The 19,513-nt window shown below is 37.1% G+C and overlaps 1 protein-coding gene across 6 annotated transcripts in view; it reads right to left on the bottom strand.

Annotated features, from left to right (window-relative positions):
• The window catches only part of RFX7 (regulatory factor X7), a 142,867-nt gene that overhangs the window by 78,671 nt on the left and 44,683 nt on the right, over positions 1–19,513 (bottom strand). The window lies entirely within an intron of this gene.

Below are 19,513 nucleotides of genomic sequence, written 5' to 3'. Positions count from 1 at the left end.
TTCCTACTCATCGTACTAAATTCAATCTTAAAACATGATCAGAATATTTTCTGAGTCCATTGCTATAGTAATCTTATTGTTGTTATGCTCTATCATTATAATAGATATTTTAAACAAACAATTAAATTTCTAGTCATACATAAAAGTGCAGATGTATTAGTACATATAGAAATAGAACACAGAGTTTACAATGAATTACGATTTTTACTGTATGCCTGCCACTCTGGACAATGATTTGTTTAGCATTTAAAAGCAATAATGGTGTAACATTATCTGTATATCTAAAGACTTGTTACAAAGTAGATTCTCTTGGGGGACTTTCCTGGCAGTACAGTGGTTAAGACTCCTTGCTTCCACTGTAGGGGAGTATGGGTTCGTTTCCTGGTTGGGGAACTAAAATCCCACATACAGCCTGTTGAGGCCAAAAAATTTAAAATAAAAAAGTAGATTCTCTTCCCCTCTCCTTTTTCTCCCTCTTCTCTCATACACAGACACACACACACACACACAGACTCCCTAGACATAAAAGTAAAAAAGATTAGCTAATATGACAATAATTTGGAGAGAAAGACTATACTTAGAAATAACACAAAAGCCACTATATATAAATTTAACTGAATTACTGAAATAAGTGAACAATTAATATATAAAACAAATGAAGCCAGTATAAAATAATTTAACTAATAATCAAATCTTAACACATCAAAGTACAAATGCAATGAAATCATACAAAAGTTCAAAGATAGTTTATATACAATCATAAAAGATGTTACAAACCATATTATCTTCAATAAAAGGTTCTAGAGCCATATAAATGCAAAAAATGGTTATTTGCATTTATATATATCTATACATTTAATCTGTGAAGTAAGCGAAACCAAGTATTTAAATCACAATTCAGTTAATGCAATCAGTAACCTCAAAACTTTACCCATGTACCTGAATTTCAAATTTCATTATTTAAAGACCAAAGTGTGACTGTATTAAATTCAACTGCAAAATTCAGAATGATTAACAGGAAAAGAAAAGTAAATGATACCTTTTGGTAAGAGGAATTGAAATCCCCTCCTCACAGTTCCATAGAAAATCTTTAGAAGTTTAAAATTTTGGGGGATTTTGGGATTGTGTGTATAGCTTCTCACTCAGTAGCAGCTAAAGCGTGCTATCTTTCTCACTTCTTAACTCCCACAGTTTCTCTGAGATAACAGGGTTTTGTATAGTTTAAGAATTGCTGCTAAAAAATAATATATCAAAAATACAACTGTTTCTCACCATCAGTTTTCATTCCAATCCCAAAGAAAGGCAATGCCAAAGAATGTTCAAACTACCACACAACTGCACTCATTTCACACGCTAGCAAAGTAATGCTTAAAATTCTCCAAGTCAGGCTTCAATAGTATGTGATCGTGAACTTCCAGATGTTCAAGCTGGATTCAGAAAAGGCAAGGAACCAGAGACCAAATTGCCAACATCCGTTGGATCATCGAAAAAGCAAGAGAGTTTCAGAAAAACACCTACTTCTGCTTTATTGATTATGCCAAAGTCTTTGACTATGGATCACAACAAACTGTGGAAAATTCTTAAAGAGATGGGAATACCAGACTACCTTACCTGCCTCCTGAGAAATCTGTATGCAGGTCAGGAAGCAACAGTTAAAATCAGATATGGAATAGACTGGTTCCAAACTGGGAAAGGAGTATGTCAAGGCTGTATATTGTCAGCCTGCTTATTTAACTTATATGCAGAGTACATCATGAGAAATGCTGGGCTGGATGAAGCACAAGCTGGAATCAAGATTACCAGGAGAAATATCAATAACCTCAGATACACAGATGACACCACCTTTATGGCAGAAAGCGAAGAAGAACTAAAGAGCCTCTTGATGAAAGTGAAAGAGGAGACTGAAAAAGCTGTTAAAACGCAACATTCAAAAAATGAAGACCATGGCATCCAGTCCCATTACTTCATGGAAGCAATGGAAACAGTGACAGACTTTATTTTCTTGGGCTCCAAAATCACTGCAGATGGTGACTGCAGCCATGAAATTAAAAGACACTTGCTCCTTGGAAGAAAAGTTATGATCAACCTACACATTATATTAAAAAGCAGAGACGTTACTTTGCCGACAAAGGTCTGTCTAGTCAAAGCTATGGTTTTTCCAGTAGTCATGTGTGGATGTGAAAGTTGGACCATAAAGAAAGATGAGCGCTGAAGAATTGATGCTTCTGAACTGTGGTGTTGGAGAAGACTCTTGAGAGTCCCTTGGACTGCAAGGTGATCCAACCAGTCCATCCTAAAGGAAATCAGTCCTGAATATTCACTGGCAGGAGTGATGCTGAAGCTGAAGCTCCAAAACTTTGGCCACCTGATGCAAAGAGCTGACTCATTAGAAAAGACCCTGATGCTGGGAAAGATTGAGGGCAGGAGGAGAAAAGAACGACAGAGGATGAGATGGCTGGATGGCATCACCGACTAGATGGACATGAAATTGAGCAAGCTCCGGGAGTTGGTGATGGACAGGGAGGCCTGGCGTGCTATGGTCCATGGGGTCGCAGAGAATTGGACACGACTGAGCAACTAAACTGAAGAGGGTTTTCTATAGTTTAAGAATTGCTGCTAAAAAATTATATATAAAAAATACAACCGTTTCTCACTACCTCGGTCTGAATCATCATCACTTCTTTTCAAAAGTGTTATAATAATTTTCTAACTGGTTTCCCTGCATCTATCCTTACATCATCCAGCATCAATCCTGTGAGCTATTCTCAACCAACTGTTCAAAGCAACACCATCTACCACATTAGTCCTATGTTCCTAGAGGATCCAGTTCTCTACTATCTTTCTAATCTCATCTCATACTAGTCTATTCCTCATTCATTCAGCTCTTGCCATGCTGGCCTCCTTGCTGCTTCTCAAGGCAGGAGTAGGGCCTTGCACTGGCTTTTTCAGTCAGCCTCTAAGACCCTTCCTCCATGTAACTTATCTATTCACTTTCTTCATGACTTGGCTAGATATTATCTTTCACAGACACTTCTTCCCTGACTACTTCTTCATGTAAAATACTTTCCATCACTCTCTATACCTTTTGTCCTGCTTTACTTTTCATTATTGCACTAACCATTCTGTATTTTTATTAATTTATTTGTTTACTGGATATCTTCCTTGGCTAGAATTTAAACTCCATGAAAATGGGCTCAATCTGTTTTGCTCACTGCTGTATTATCATTTGGCACATGTTAGATGTTCAATGGAGAAGGCAATGGCACCCCACTCCAGTACTCTTGCCTGGAAAATCCCATGGACGGAGGAACCTGGTAGGCTACAGTCCATGGGGTCGCTAAGAGTCGGACACGACTGAGCGACTTCACTTTCACTTTTCCCTTTCATGCACTGGAGAAGGAAATTTCAACCCACTCCAGTATTCTTGCCTGGAGAATCCCAGGGACGGCGGAGCCTGGTGGGCTGCCGTCTATGGGGTCGCACAGAGTCGGACACGACTGAAGCGACTTAGCAGCAGCAGCAGCAGCAGCAGATGTTCAATAAAATCCACTGAACAAATGAGTGACAAAACGTACATTTAGTCCCCCATATAAAGAAAATTCTTTGGGACCACTTAGAAAAGCATATTTTAGACAAATCAACATGAAAGTGAAAATGTGCTTTTTTTTTTAAACTGTAGGTTTAAATATATTCCCTTTCTACCAGAAGCTTTTAAATGTTTATATAAGTGCCATTACACTGTATATATTCTGCAAATGTCTTTTTCCTTCAACCCTGTCTTTGAGATCTCTCCATGTTGTTACACTTTAGATGAAGTCCATTTATTTCAACTGCTGAAAGTATTTCACTGAATGACTATATCAAATTTATTCATCCATTCCTCTACCGAAAGGCAATTAGGTACTTTTCAGATTTTCTTCAAGCAATGCTGCAACAAATGTCTTTGTACATGACTCCTGGTATACACAATCAAAAACTTCTCAGTTATAAATCTGGAAGTCGATTTTCTAGGATTCATGAATATGTATCTTTTCAGTTTTATTATGTATTACAGAATTCCTCTCCCAAAGCTCCTGTATACATTCATACTTCCATAAGCAGAATACATAGTCTCTATTTTCCTATTCAGTTCAGTTCAGTTCAGTCACTCAGTCGTGTCTGACTCTTAGAGACCCCAAGAACCGCAGCACGCCAGGCCTCCCTGTCCATCACCAACTCCCGGAGTCCACCCAAACCCAAATCCATTGAGTCAGTGATGCCATTCAACCATCTCATCCTCTGTCATCCCCTTCTCCTCCTGCCCTCAATTCTTCCCAGTATCAGGGTCTTTTCAAATGAGTCAGCTCTTCGCATCAGGTGGCCAAAGTACTGGAGTTTCAGCTTCAACATCAGTCCGTCCAATGAACAACCAGGACTGATCTCCTTTAGGATGGACTGGTTGGATCACCTTGCAGTCCAAGGGACTCTCAAGAGTCTTCTCCAACACCACAGTTCAGAAGCATCAATTCTTTGGCGCTCAGCTTTCTTTATAGTCCAACTCTCACATCCATACATGGCCACTGGAAAAATCATAGCCTTGACTAGATGGACCTTTGTTGACAAAGTAACATCTCTGCTTTTTAATATGCTGTCTAGGTTGGTCATAACTTTCCTTCCAAGGAGTAAGCATCTTTTAATTTCATTGCTGTAATCACCATCTGCGGTGATTTTGGAGCCCCCAAAAATAAAGTCAGCCACTGTTTCCACTGTTTCCTCATCTATTTCCACTGTTTCCCCATCTATTTGCCTTGAAGTGATGGGACCAGATGCCATGATCTTAGTTTTCTGAATGTTGACCTTTAAGCCAACTTTTTCACTCTCCTCTTTCACTTTCATCAAGAGGCTCTTTAGTTCTTCTTCACTTTCTGCCATAAGGGTGGTGTTATCTGCACATCTGAGGTTATTGATATTTCTCCTGGTAATCTTGATTCCAGCTTGTGCTTCATCCAGTCCAGCCAACTTTTTCACTCTCCTCTTTCACTTTCATCAAGAGGCTCTTTAGTTCTTCTTCACTTTCTGCCATAAGGGTGGTGTTATCTGCACATCTGAGGTTATTGATATTTCTCCTGGTAATCTTGATTCCAGCTTGTGCTTCATCCAGTCCAGCATTTCTCATGATGTACTCTGCATATAAATTAAATAAGCATGGTGACGATAAACAGACTTGACGTACTCCTTTTCCTATTTGGAACCAGTCTGTTGTTCCACGTCCAGTTCTAACTGTTGCTTCTTCATCTGCACACAGATTTCTCAGGAGGCAGATCAGGTGGTCTGGTATTCCCATTTCTTGCAGAATTTTCCACAGTTTATTGTGATCCACACAGTCAAAGGCTTTGGCATAGTCAATAAAGCAGATATAGACATTTTTTTGGAACTCTTTTACTTTTTCGATGATCCAGCGGATGTTGGCAATTCGATCTCTGCTTCTTCTGCTTTTTCTAAAACCAGCCTGAACATCTGGAAGTTCACAGTTCGCATATCGCTGAAGCCTGGCTTGGAGCATTTTGAGCAGTACTTTCCTAGAGTGTGAGATGAGTGCAATTGTGTGGGAGTTTGAGTTAATTTTCCTATTGTGCAAAAAAAGTACATGCATATGCCATTTATACATGATACATATAATATATACATTAAAAACTTGCCATTCTAATGTGTATCAAAAAAACTTTTAAATTGTCATCATCCTAATTACTAGCAATGTTTTATACTTTTTCACCTGCTTATTGACTGTATGGGTTCTCCTCCATAAACTGCTGGTTCTTGTTTTTGCCCATTTTTAAGCGAAGTTGATGATTTCTTATTAGATTGGAGTAGTTCTTTATATATTCTGGATACTAGTCTTCTCATCTTAAGTTTGCTAGTGATACATTTTAGTAACTTACTAAAGTTTAAATTCTTGATTTAGTAAAATTTATTAATTTTTTTCTTTATGACCTGTGTTTTTTGTTGTAAGAAATCCTATCTAGCTAAGGTTTTAAAGACATTCCATATTTTGCTCTAAAATTTTTGAAGTTAGTTTTTTTTATTTTGATTTTAATCAGAATTTATTCTGTATGGCATTTGGCAAACCAATTGTTCCCTATGTTACTACGGGCTTCCCTTGTGGCTCAGCTGGTAAAGAATCCGCCTGCAATGTGGGGAGGCCTGGGTTCAATCCCTGGGTTGGGAAGATCCCCGGAAGAAGGGAATGGTACCCACTCCAGTCTTTTGGCCTGGAGAATTCCATGGATTGTATAGTCCATGGGATCACAAAGAGTCAGACACAACTGAGTGACTTTCACTTGGGCTTCCCTGATAGATCAGTTGATAAAGAATCCACCTGCATTGCAGAAGACCCTGGTTCGATTCCTGGGTTGGGAAGATCTGCTGGAGAAAGGATAGCCTACCCACTCCAGTATTCTTGTCCTTCCCTTGTGGCTCAGCTGGTAAAGAATCTGCTTGCAATGCAAGAGACCTGGGTTCAATCCCTGGTTTAGGAAGATCCCATGGAGATGGGAAAGGCTATCCACTCCAGTATTCTGGCCTGGAGAATACCTTGGACTGAATAGTCTATGGGATGGCAAAGAGTCAACATGACTGAGTGACTTTCACTTTCACTTTACTATGCGTACATGCTTTACATACATGTTTACATACATGCTTGAATGTGTTTCAAGCTTTGTTCATTTTTATTACTAATCTACTTGTCTATATCTGAGTCAATACTACACTTTGACTGTGCATGACACCCGTTGACCATTTTTGGAATGGTCCTGATAATTCTTGGATGTCTAACTCCAGGTTAGCTTTTAGTTTTTCCATATTCAACAAAAGTCCTAAGAGTTTTATTGAATTGTACTGATACTATAGGTATTACAGAAATGGGGGAGTTGACTGATAATTTGAATTTATTCTTGTCTGTCCTTAAAGATGTCATGTAATTTTCTCTATTATCTTTTGTTAATGAGTACTAGGTAGCTTATAGATGGTATTGTAAACTACATCTCGTTTTTCTTAATATGGTTTCCAATTGGTTTCTGCTAATGTACATTCTGATGTGGTGAATGTTGGTATTCTATGCTATTGGTATTCTATGCTGACTTTATATCCAGCAGCCTTCCTGAACTCTTATTGGTTCCAATTGTATATAGATTCTCTTGTAGAATATAATTTCACTTATGATAGTGAAAATATTCTTCTTCCTTTCCAATCTCTATTTTCCCCCACCCCTGCTTCTTATCTAATTACTTTGACTAAAATCTCTAATCTAACGGTAAAAAGTAGCAGTGACAGCAGACATCCTTGTTCCGTTTCCAAATTTGCTTCAAAAATTTAATATACTGCAACATTCCATTTAGTGGATGTTTTACAATTTCCTAAAATATTCTCTGAATAATGGATGGTTTGATTGACTCAATTGAAATAAAATAATGCTTCAACATTTTAATGTTCTGCTTTGAATAACGACAAGCTAACTTAGAGTAGCTTTCCCTCTTTAACAACCATATACTGTGGATAAAATATAAAAACAGATACGACCAAAAGCAGGTAGTAACTGGAGGGACGTCAACCTTAAAAGAACGAACTGCACCAGATAGGATCTGTATTTATAGGGCTGCTGCCTGAGGTCACTTATTACAGACACAGCGACAATCAGTAGGGACTGAAGCAGAAATCTGCCTTCCTGCTAGCTGAGGAGCCACAGGATGAAGTCTAGGGCTAGAAAGTGCCATAAGATTTCTGTGTAAACTATGACTAAATATTTAGATGGCCTTCATTTGGGGAAGGCTCCAAGGATTCCAGCAAAAAGCAATAGCTGAAAAGTGTAAAGATCTGAGTTGAGATGAGACTTCCGTTGCTACTTAACACAGGAATGATAATGTTGGGGTATTTGAATTCAGCCCAGTTAACTGTCTACCAGGACAAAAAAAAAAAAAAAACTCTTCAGAGAAAAATAACAGAATTCAAAGTCTACAGCATATCACTCACGATACCCATCATACAAGCAAAATTTACCAGAACAAAGAAAAAGGAAAGAGAGACCCAGAGTCAACAAAAAGAAGCAGCTCAAAGAAACCAAACCCTGAATGATCTAGACTTCAGAATTAGCAGACAAAGACTTCAAAGCAAGTATTATAAATATATTCAAGTATTTCAGGAAAATATGGTCATAATAAATGTACACATGGGAGGAATCTCAGCTGACAGTAGAACTGAAAGAACCAAATGGAAATTCTAGAAGTAAAACTGACAGTATTTGAAATGCAAAATTTATTGGATTTCCTTAAAGGAGATCAGATACAGCAGAAAAAAGGTCACTACACCAGTAAATAAATCAGTACATTTTACTGATTCTAAAGGAGAAAGAAAAAGATCTTCAAAATAATAAATAGAGCTTCAGAGATTCACAGTACAATAACAAGTGGTCTAGTTATATACAACTGAAGATAACGAGACAGAAAAATATCTGATAATGGCCAAAATTTCTCCAAATTTTGTGAGAAATACAAACTTACATATTCAAAGAAGCTCAGCAAATTCCAAGCAGAATAATTAGAAAGAAAATCACACACGAACACATCACAATCAAGGGGATGAAAAATACCAAGATGAAAGCAAATCTTGAAGGCAGCCAGAGTAAAGTAACATTATTACAGTAAAAAGAAAGCAGTGGTATGAATGATAGCTGATTTCTATACAGTCAACCAATTTACAACAGGGATACCAAAGCAATTCAAAAGATAAAAGGAAAAACCTTTTCAACAAAGGCTGATGGAATAACTGGATATATCTATAAACAAGTGAACACATTCTGTAGAAAAATTTGAGTTGGCTGATAAAATCAACCACAAAAATTTAAACTGTGGAATGGCTAGAAGAAGATCATGACCTGAAAATATATAAAGATGTCAGAAAATAAACAAGTCACCAATCAGAAGAAAATATTTGCAAAATGTATCTGATGAAGCTTAAGCCCAGAATATATACTGAGTTCCTATAACTCAAAAATCAAGACAAGTAATCCAATTAATAAATGAGGAAACAACTGAAATAGATAGTTCACAAAGAAAAGATAGACAAATCTAATAAAAGCACATGAAAAGATGTTCACCATTAGTCATCAGGATATACTATATATGCACTAGGATGGTTAAAATTAGAAACACCTGGAAATACCAAAATTTGGCAAGGATTGAGCAATCACATCTGTCATATCTGATGGAAATGAAAAAGTTAAAATCACTTTGAAAAACTTTAGTAAATACAAACCAATTATATAACACAACAATTCTGTCCCTAGGTATTTATTCAAGAGAAACAAAACTGTCCACAAAACGGACTCTTACAAACATGTTCACAGAATCTTTAGTGAAAATGCCCCCAAACTGAAAACAATCCAAGTGGCAGTTAACATAAGAATGGATAAAAATGCTGTATATTCAGATTGGAATACTACTCAGTAACAAGAAACAACAGTAGTGACAACTTCTGACACATAAAAGAACATGGATGCATCTACAGGACATTATACTGAGCCAAGAGAACACCTAGAAGTTTGTTCCGTACAGTTCCATTTATATGATGCTCTGGAATAGGCAAAATTAATCAATGGAGTAAGAAAAATTAGAAAAAGTCGCTGTCTCGGGATAGGGGTGGGAGGTTGACTGGAAAAGAGTATGTATGGACTCTGTAATAGATGGCCCCATTTCCCCTTTTCAGGAAAAAAGGACACTGTTCCCCACCTGCTGGGAGTGCTTTCAGCAGAAAAAGTGCATGTTAGTCCCTCAGCTGCATCCAACTCTTTGGGACCCCATGGACTGTAGCCCGCCAGGCTCCTCTGTCCATGGGACTCTCCAGGCAAGAATACTGGAATGAGTTGCCATCCTAAAGGAAATCAACCCTGAATATTCATTGGATAGGTGGCTCAGATGGTAAAGAATCTGCCTGCAATGTGGGAGACCTGGGTTTGATTCCTGTGTTGGGAAGATCCCCTAGAAGAGGGCATGGCAACCCACTCCAGTATTCTTGTCTGGAGAACCCCATGGAGAGAGGAGACTGACAGGCTATAGTGCATGGGGTCACGAAGAGTCAGACATGACTGAGGGACTAAGGACACATATATTCATTGGAAGGACTTGATGTTGAAGCTCCAAGACTTTGGCCACCTGATGTGAAGAGTCAACTCATTAGAAAAGACCCTGATGCTGGGAAAGATTGAAGCCCCACTGCAAAGGCCTTCCTATTAGCTTTCTGTACCTCACTCTTACATTGACTCAGATGGGTATACAATTGAGGAAAATCTCTAATAGGAAAAACAGGACACTCCCCTTAAAAAGGGGGCGTGAAATCCTCACTGGGAAGAAAGAAGATCATGCAAGAAGGAAAAAAAAATTTAATCCTCACAGAGGGCAAAACCAAAAACTGGATGCTATATCACACACAAAAAGATACTATATCACTAAAAAGTTGTGTCTTAGAAATTAAAACTATTGGGCTACATTTTTCCTGTTTGCCCTTCCAGATCCAATTCCTATCCTCTGCAAAAGGAGGCTGGCCTGTATGCACTGTATCTGTATGGCTTCCTTCCCCCGCGGTTTCCAGCGGGCTGATATTAGTCACCAGAAGGAGGTAAGACAGCAAAAGACAGAGCAGGTATTTACTTCACTTGGCTTTCCTCTCTGATGAGGCCAGGAGTTAGTGGTTGAGGGGCTGTGGTTCTTCTTAGCAAGTCTTGTAAGACCTATTCTGACTCATTAAACTATGATCATTTAAAACAATGAGCATTTCAAAAATGAAAAATTAAATATATAAAATTTAAAGTAAAACATCTCAAAGCTATCAAATAAGGAATGAGATTACCTATGGATATATTTGGAGATATAATTATTTTTTCACCATTACTTCAACTTGTTAAGTTTAAGAACACCTTTTCAGCAGCAGAAAAAATATGCACAAAAATATGGTCACCACTCAATAATGAACCACTGATGCACACATGAACCTGCAGTTTAAAAAAAGGTAGATAATATTTGACTTTTAAATATTTCATTGTTTAAGTGGTCTTCATTTTTATTTTTGAATAAAACTATTTTGTGAATTTTATCCACAAATAACTTACATTCAAATATGTTTAACATTAATATTTTTCTAAGGTTTTTGATATTTTCTAAATTGTCGATAACTGATTATATTTAATGAAGCTGTGGTTTCATTAAACTTAATGTCTCACTGATTTTTTTAAAAAATCATTGCTTTTGTAAACATTTTAATCAAATAGTATCAACCTGGTATTTTGGTATTAGATAAAAACAAAATATCACGCTCATAATTTTGCCCTGCTATTGTAATTATTAAGTTTATGAGACATGCCAGTCATTCATCTTCTAAATCTTTTAGTTCTATCTTTGCATACCAAGTCAGATCACCACTATGTTATAAAGCTCAATCCTAGGCCAATGGAGCAGGGAAAAGAGCAAAACACACCAGCAAGGAAGGCATGTAACAACTTCAGGAAAACAGGTACAGTTTGAGAAAGCATGCTTTGTTTCCCCTAAGTCAAATTACATGGGCTTCCCTGATGGCTCAGTGGTAAAGAATCCGCCTGTCAGTGTAGTAACACAGGTTTGGTTCTGGGTTGGGAAGATGACCTGGAGAAGGAAATGGCAACCCACTCGAGTATGCTTGCCTGGGAAATCCCATGGACAGAGAAGCCTGGCAAGCTACAGTCCATGGAGTCGAAGCAGAGTTGGACACGATTTGACTTAGTGACTAAACAACAGCTACAGCAAAATCAAATTACAGAGTGAAAGCTGTGGAAAACTTTCTTTCCCAGTGGGACTAAACAAAAGAGACAATAAACATAAGCATGTTTTTAAAAAACAGAAACAAAAACAAATCAACTTAATCTAAGCCTATTCCAAAACACTTTACAAAAATACACTATAGCATTTCCCTTTCTTCAGAAAAATATGATACAATAAATAAACAGTCACGCCAAAAATACTAGTATATAATACATTGTAAGTAACAAGATGCCTGAAAGAACATTGCTCTAGCTAAAAACATTTCAGAACCTCTGTTTCCCCCACTTTCAACAAACTGTTTATAATTTGTTTAATGGCGATATCATTCTAAGAGACTCCCACTCATCTCTTCCAACACCAATCTGGTCTCCATCCAAAAGTTCACTACTACTTCTAAATTTATTTAGCATCCCCAAATCTGAATTCAGAGTGACTCACAATTTCAATATACTTGATTCAAAACTCCTGTGTTGCAGAAATACAGATCTGTGAATACTAGATACTAGACTTCACCCACAGAAAATGTGAGGTAGCAGAGGTACTGCGTAATCCATCAACCATAAGAAGCTTTTGCATTCTAGTCTTGCCAGAACAAATCAAACTCTTACGTTCTTCTCTTGTAAAATAATTCTGTTAAAATATTTTAAGACTTCAGATCTTTTTTGTAGATTACAACTCAGCTCACAGTTCATCATTGAAAACAAATTTTTACCCTACACTTGTCAATAATGACTGTGAAGCATTTACTTTTAATTTGCTCAAACGAAAACAAAATTTTAAACACACAAAAAATAACCATAGTAATAGCTAATTTTATAAAGATTAAAAAGTGTAGCCAAAAAATATAAAAAAATAAAACAGAAACTACCCTGATCCCAGTATTCAGACATTTTGATTCATTCACTCAGTATGTCATCTTAAATATAATTGGTACCTGTTGGTGAAGATGTGGAAAAACTGCTGGCAGGAATACAAGATGGTGGAGGTGCTGTGGAAAACAGTCTGGCATTTCCCCAAAAAGTTAAAAACTGAGTTACCATACAATCCTGCAAGTCTACTTCTTGGTATATACCCAAAGAAATGAGAATAGCTATCCCAACAAAAACCTGTATATAAATATTCAGATGTGCTATTCATAGGAGCCAAAAGGTAAAGCAACCCAAAAGTCCGTCAATGGATGAATGGATAGACAAAATGAGTTACAGTCACACGAGGGATTCTTTAGCCACAAAAAGGAACTGAAGTACTGACACGTGCTAAAACATGGATGAATCTTAAAGACTTTATGCTAAGAGAAGGCAGACACAAAAGGCCACATATTATATGATTCCATAGGGATGAAATATCCACAATCAATAAGTTTTGTGAGTTCTGACTGCTCCACTGACCAGCCAATCCCTATCTCTCTCCCTCTCTTCAAGCCTCCCTATTCTCTGTTGTTGTTCAGTCACTCAGTCATGTCTGATTCTTTGTGACCCCATGGACTGCAGTATGCCAGGCTTCCCTGTCCTTCACTATCTCCTGGAGTCTGCTCAAACTCATGTCCACTGAGTCGATAGTGCCAATTCCCTAAGACACACCAATATTGAAATTAGGCCAACAAATAATCCAACAATGGCCTGTAAGTGTTGAAGGGAAAGGAAAAATTATATGCTGCTCACTTAATATCAAAAGATAGAAATCATTAAGCTAAGTGAGGAAGGCATGTAGAGATCTGAGCAGGCCCAAAGCTTGGCCTCTTAAACCAGTCAGCCAAGTTGCAAATGCAAAGGAAAGTTCTGGGAGGAAATTAAAAATGCTACTTTGGTGAATGCATGAATGATAAGAAAACAAAACAGCCTTAATGCTGATATGGAAAAAGCTGGAGTGGTCTGGACAGAAGATCAAACCAGTCACAACAGTCCCTTTGGCCAAAGCCTAATCCAAAGAAAGGTCTTAATGCTCTACAATTATATGAAGGCTGGAAGAGGTGAGGAAGCTACAGAAGAAAAGTCTGAATCTAGCAGAGGTTGGTTCATGAAGTTTCAGGAAAGAAGCCACCTTCAAAACATGTAAGTGCAAAGTGAAGCAGTAAGTGCTGACGTAGAACCTGCAGTGAGTTATCCAGAAGATCTACCTAAAATCAATAATGAAAATGGGTGCACTAAACAACAGATTTTCAAGGCAGACAAAACAGCCATTTACTGGAAGAAGATGCCATTTAGGACTTTCATAGCTAGAGAGGAGAACTCAATGCCTGGCTTCAAAGCTTCAAAGGACAGGCTGACTCTCTTGTTAGGAGCTAATGCAGTGGGTGACTTTAAGTTAAGTCAATGGTCATTTACCACTATGAAAATCCTAGGCCCTTAAATCTACTCTGCCTATGCTCTATAAATGGAACAACAAAGCTTGGATGGAAGCACATCTATTAAACATGGTTTATTGAACATCCTGTGCCCATTATTGAGAGCTACTGCTCAAAAAAAAAGTAACTTTCAAAATATTACTGCTTATTGACAATGTTCTGGCCATCATCTGCTCTGGTCACCCAAGAGCTCTGATGGAAATGTGATACAATTCATGTTGCTTTCATGCCTGTTACCACAACAGTCATTTTGCAGTCCATGAATCAGGAGTCATTTTTACTTTCATATCTTATCCTTTAAGAGATACATGTTATAAGGATAGCTGTCACAGTCAGTGATTCCTCTTACGGATCTGGGCAAACTAAACTGAAAACCTTCTGGAAAAGATTCACCATTCTAGATCCCATTCATGATTCAATGAGTTGGAAGAAGCTGATTCCAACCTTCACGGATGACTCTGAGGGGTTCAAAACTTCAGTGGAGGATGTAACTGCAGATGTGGTAGAAACAGTAAGAAAACCAGCATTAGAAGTGCTGCCTGAAGATGTGACTGAATTGCTGAAATCTCATGAGAAAACTTGAATGGATGAGTAGTGGCTTCTTACGGATGAGAAAGAAAGTTGCCTCTTGAGACAGAATCTATTTCTGATAAAGAAGTTGTGAAGATTTGTTGAAATAACAACAAAGGATTCAGAATATTACATAAACAGTTGATAAAGCAGTGGCAGGGTTTGGGAAAATTGACTTCAATTTTTAAAGTTCTACTATAGGCAACATGCTATCAGACATCATTGCACACTACAAAGAAATTGGCCTTGAAAAATATTCAATCAATGTGGCTAACTTCACTGTAATTTTAAGAAACTGCCACAGCCACCTTAACCTTCAGCAACCACTCCCTTACCAGTTGGCAGCCATCAACATCAAGGCAAGAAAGATCCTCCACCAGCAAAATGATTAAGACTCGCTGAAGGCTTAAGTGATGGTTAGCATTTTTTAGCAATATAGTATTTTTAAGTTAAGGTATATACATTTTTAGACATAATGCTATTGAACAATGAACTACAGTATATTTTAAATGTAACTATTACATGCACTAGCACACCAAAAACTTCTTGCCACTCACTTCATTCTGACATTCGCTTTATTGCAGTGCAGTGGTCTGGAACCGAATCTGTAGTTATCTCCACGGTATGCCCATTATTTGAACATATTAGATTTATTTACATCTTCTTTCACTGAAAGACTTTTATGGTATTTCCAGCTCTATGTTTGTAACACATAATATTGCAACAAACACTTGGCACATAGATCTTACTATACACACTGCCAAGACTTTTCCTCAGATAGACACATACACAGAGACAAACCTTGCAGGGGAATTCTGGAATGTTGATCTTCAACTTTCCAATTATTGCTAAATTGCCCTTCAAAGTACACTCATCAGCTGTGCATGAAAATGATTTCTATCCTCTCCAAAATGTGGTAATGATAGACTTTTGCCAATCTCATGCGTGTGAAATATTTTGTTGTTTAATATGCATTCCCCTGTTAATAAGGCTGAACATATTTATGTTTATTGATCATTAATCTTTCTACTGTCAACTACCACTCATATCCTTTACACAGTTTTCTATTTGGTTGTTTGCCAATATTAATATTATTAATATTATTAATATTAACAAATATTTTTATTTACTTAGAAGTATCCTCTTATCCTTTGGCTACTAATCCTTTGCCAGTTATTTGAATTACATGTATCTTCTCCCCATTTACTGCTCATTTATCTTTTTATGGCATTCATGGTTTTGCAAAAAGCTTTTACTTTAATACAGTCAAATTTATTACTATTTTTCTTCACGAGAAGTGCTTTTGGTGTCTTAAGTCTTCTTTATCATGAGGCCACAGAGATTATTTTTAAATGTTTGCTTTTTACATTTAGGGGGTTAAATTTCCCTGGATTCTGCATGTGATACACATTGTGTTTTGTTTTTTTCTCATACAGATAACTAGAGGTGTCAGCAGTCCACCTTTTCACTTGAAGACAAGGCCTGTGTCTTATTAATCTGTTTCTTAAAAGCACTTTTCCTGGTGCATATTATAGGTGGTTATAAATGTGTGATCAACACCAGGAGGAAAAGAGGGAAGAGAAAGGAGAGAAAAGTAGGCAACAAGGGAATGTGGGGGTAAGTATTCAGATCATGGTCATTGGTGAAAACTAAATATCAGAACCATACAAGTCAAAGGGTATGAAAACAGATTCAGGGGATTTTCCTGGTGGTCCAGTGGTTAAGAATCCGCCTTGCAATGCAGCAGACACAGGTTTGATCCCTAGTCCAGGAAGATCCCACATGCCACAGGGTAACTAAGCCCAAGTGCCATAACTACAGAAACCTGCCCAATGAGAGGCCCTCACACCACAGAAAGGTGCAGTACCTCTGCCCCCTCCACTCGCTCTCAGCAACTAGAGAAAACCTGTGCAGCAGTGATGACTCAGCATAGTCAAAAATAAATGAATAAATGCAAAAAAAAAAAAAAAAACCACAACACCAGAAAAACAGATTCAGGAGTGGTCTGCAGGAAGATGAACTTTCCAGAACCCAGAACTCTGGAAAGTTAGAAGCAAAGATATTGCTCATGTGCAACTGATACTGACTCTGCTCTCTCTTTCCCAGGATGAGACTATGGCCTTGCTAGCACTAAATTGGTTCAAAAATCCAGAAAACCATGATGTTTTGTAAATATGACTTGATTATGTCAAGTCTTTGCAAAATGTTCATCAAAGCCTAAGCATAAAGGGCAAAGATACACCAAGAATTTAATGTTAACTCTAGCTGAATTTTTCCTGCAGGAAAGGTGGCTATAGGTACCACAGGAAGTCTACAGATTGGAAAAGTTATTAAAAAGTAAGCGATATTTACTACTATTCAGGAAGTCATGTGGCTTCTATATACTCAAATAAATAATCCAGTAACAATCAACACATGAATGAATAGTCTCCTCCCAACCATTCCTAACCTGAAGGTCAAATGAGGGTTAGGGAGGACAACAGAAAACAAGATAAAAATGAGACCTAGAATGACTTTTGTCTTAGTGGCCCTCAATAGAAAAATAGCTACCTAGAGCAACATTATGGTATCTAGCTCAGTACAGAAGAAGTATGTCCCATGAGTATTCTTGCCAAAATACTGAAGCATGTCTACATATTGAACCATATACACATCTAACCACCAACATATAGGAAAAAGAGGGGAAGCACCATAGGAATGAAACCAGCAAAACCTAGACCGTGGGAAAATCCAGAAGACAAATGATCCAGTTTCTTTGACAAATAAAAAACTACTAGAAAAAATTTAAAAGAATATCTATAGATTAAGAGATATCAACCAAGAGCAGAGTATGAATGCTGATTCAAACAAAACGTAAAGAAAAAAAAAATGCGATGTGGAAATTTGAGCACTGACTGTATGCTTGCTAATATTAAGGAATTACTATTTTTGTGTTAACTATATACCTCTACTTATTTAAAGATTAAATCATATGATGCCTGAGATTTCCTTCAAAATAAACAATAGTTATAGATGGGGGTTACATAAAAATAAGATTAGCTATGAGACTAGCTGTTGAGACTGAATAAAGACAACAGAGTTCACTGTATTTTCTCTCCTTTCGTATAGAATTGAAAATTTTCAAAACAACGTTTAGAAAGTGGAAGTACTTTGTAGATCCTTTTCAAAAGAATAGCAAGTTCAACCATCTAAGTCCTAAAGCCAAGAGAATAGTTTGAGACCTAAAAACCTTCTGGTGTTGATTACAACTTAAATTCTATGAGTAGACTATACAGCATACTTAAAATCACAGACTCATCCACTATAACCAATGCTACTGCATTATTCAACAGCCACTAAGTGACACCAAAAAATTGTTAGTAGTACAGTCAGTCCTTAGTACCCGAGGGCCGACTGTACTATGCCATTTTATATCAGGGACCTCAGTGGTACAGATATTGGAATCTGACGGGGGATCCTGGAGCCGATCCTCCAAAGATAATGAAGAACAACTATATTAGAAAGTTTAGACTATAATGATTCATTTTCATAAAAACTTTCTAATGAGTTATTTTCCCATTTTTGCTGTTATTCCACATACAGGCATCTTTCATTATATGTGTCTAGTTAATTAAAATGCTGACATTCACCATTAAAATTTGCTCTAAAAGGACTGTGAAAATCTGTACTTCGGGGAGGCAGGGTACTTAACAAAATTGGCTGTTCTCTTTAGTCTCAATCTATGCATTTGCCCAGTTTTTTTTGATGCAAACATATTTTCAGGTTGATAGAAAAAGTTCAAATAGCCAACAAGATGCAAATGTGCAGTCAAATAACAGGAAAACCTTTGCTCATACAATATACTTTTCAAAATTAAAAAGACTCCTTCAAAGAAATTTACGTAGTAAGAAACACTATGACACACGTAGCAGGAAAAAAGACCATGGTTTGTGAAAGAAAGAATTCCAACTCTGCCACTATCAGTGATATGCCTGTTAATTAGATGAGCTATTTTTTCTTCTTCAGGAATGATAGCTCCAAAGCTTTTTGTGAAGATTAAACAAGACGATTTACATAAAAGCCATACTGCAACAACAAGCAAGTAACAGACTACTGATAAATGTTAAATGAAACCAAACACTCTAATCCTTTTTCACGTATAATAAGGAAATTAAAGATCAAAGAGGTTAATAAATGCCTTGTGCAAGGTCATACATTTTTATTTATTCCATTATACAGTAAAAATACTACCTGATAATAAATGCCTCTATTTTACACTGATACTTTCAAAAGAAGAAAAACTGTGCCCTTGTCTCATAACTTGGGAACTTCCTTCTCCAAAAAACATCAAGTGAGCTGGATGGAGGCTTCGGCTGGCTCTCGAGTCATATACTCTTTGTTGGGCTTCAATGCCCTCTAGTGCTGATTTGCAGAGGCAGCCTCAGGTTCCAAAGACAGGCATATACATCTTCCTGGTCTACAGAATAGGTAACAATGCCCACCCAGGTAAGGAGATGAAACATGAGACAGGCACATGCACAGAGATCTATCTATAAAGATGACTCTGTTTTCTTTGGGAGATGAGATTTTGAGAAGTATCAAAATCTATTTACTTTGTTTTCAAACTTAAAAAAAATTTTTATTTTACACTTTCTGCTCCTGCTTGAATTTTTTAAAAAAAACATAAAAAACTTTCAAAAATAAACTAAAAATATGAAAAAGACAGAATCATGTGGGCATTCCAGTGGGAAAAACTATTCCTCTCCCCTGTGCATAGTTTCAGAAAAAAGAGTATAGTGCC

The sequence above is a fragment of the Giraffa tippelskirchi genome, chromosome 7, assembly GCF_054371585.1.
Source record: "Giraffa tippelskirchi isolate mGirTip1 chromosome 7, T2T-mGirTip1v1.2.pri, whole genome shotgun sequence".
Classification (NCBI taxonomy): domain Eukaryota; kingdom Metazoa; phylum Chordata; class Mammalia; order Artiodactyla; family Giraffidae; genus Giraffa; species Giraffa tippelskirchi.
Note: the sequence above shows the minus strand (reverse complement) of the source record. Positions and strands in the feature narration are given on the sequence as shown.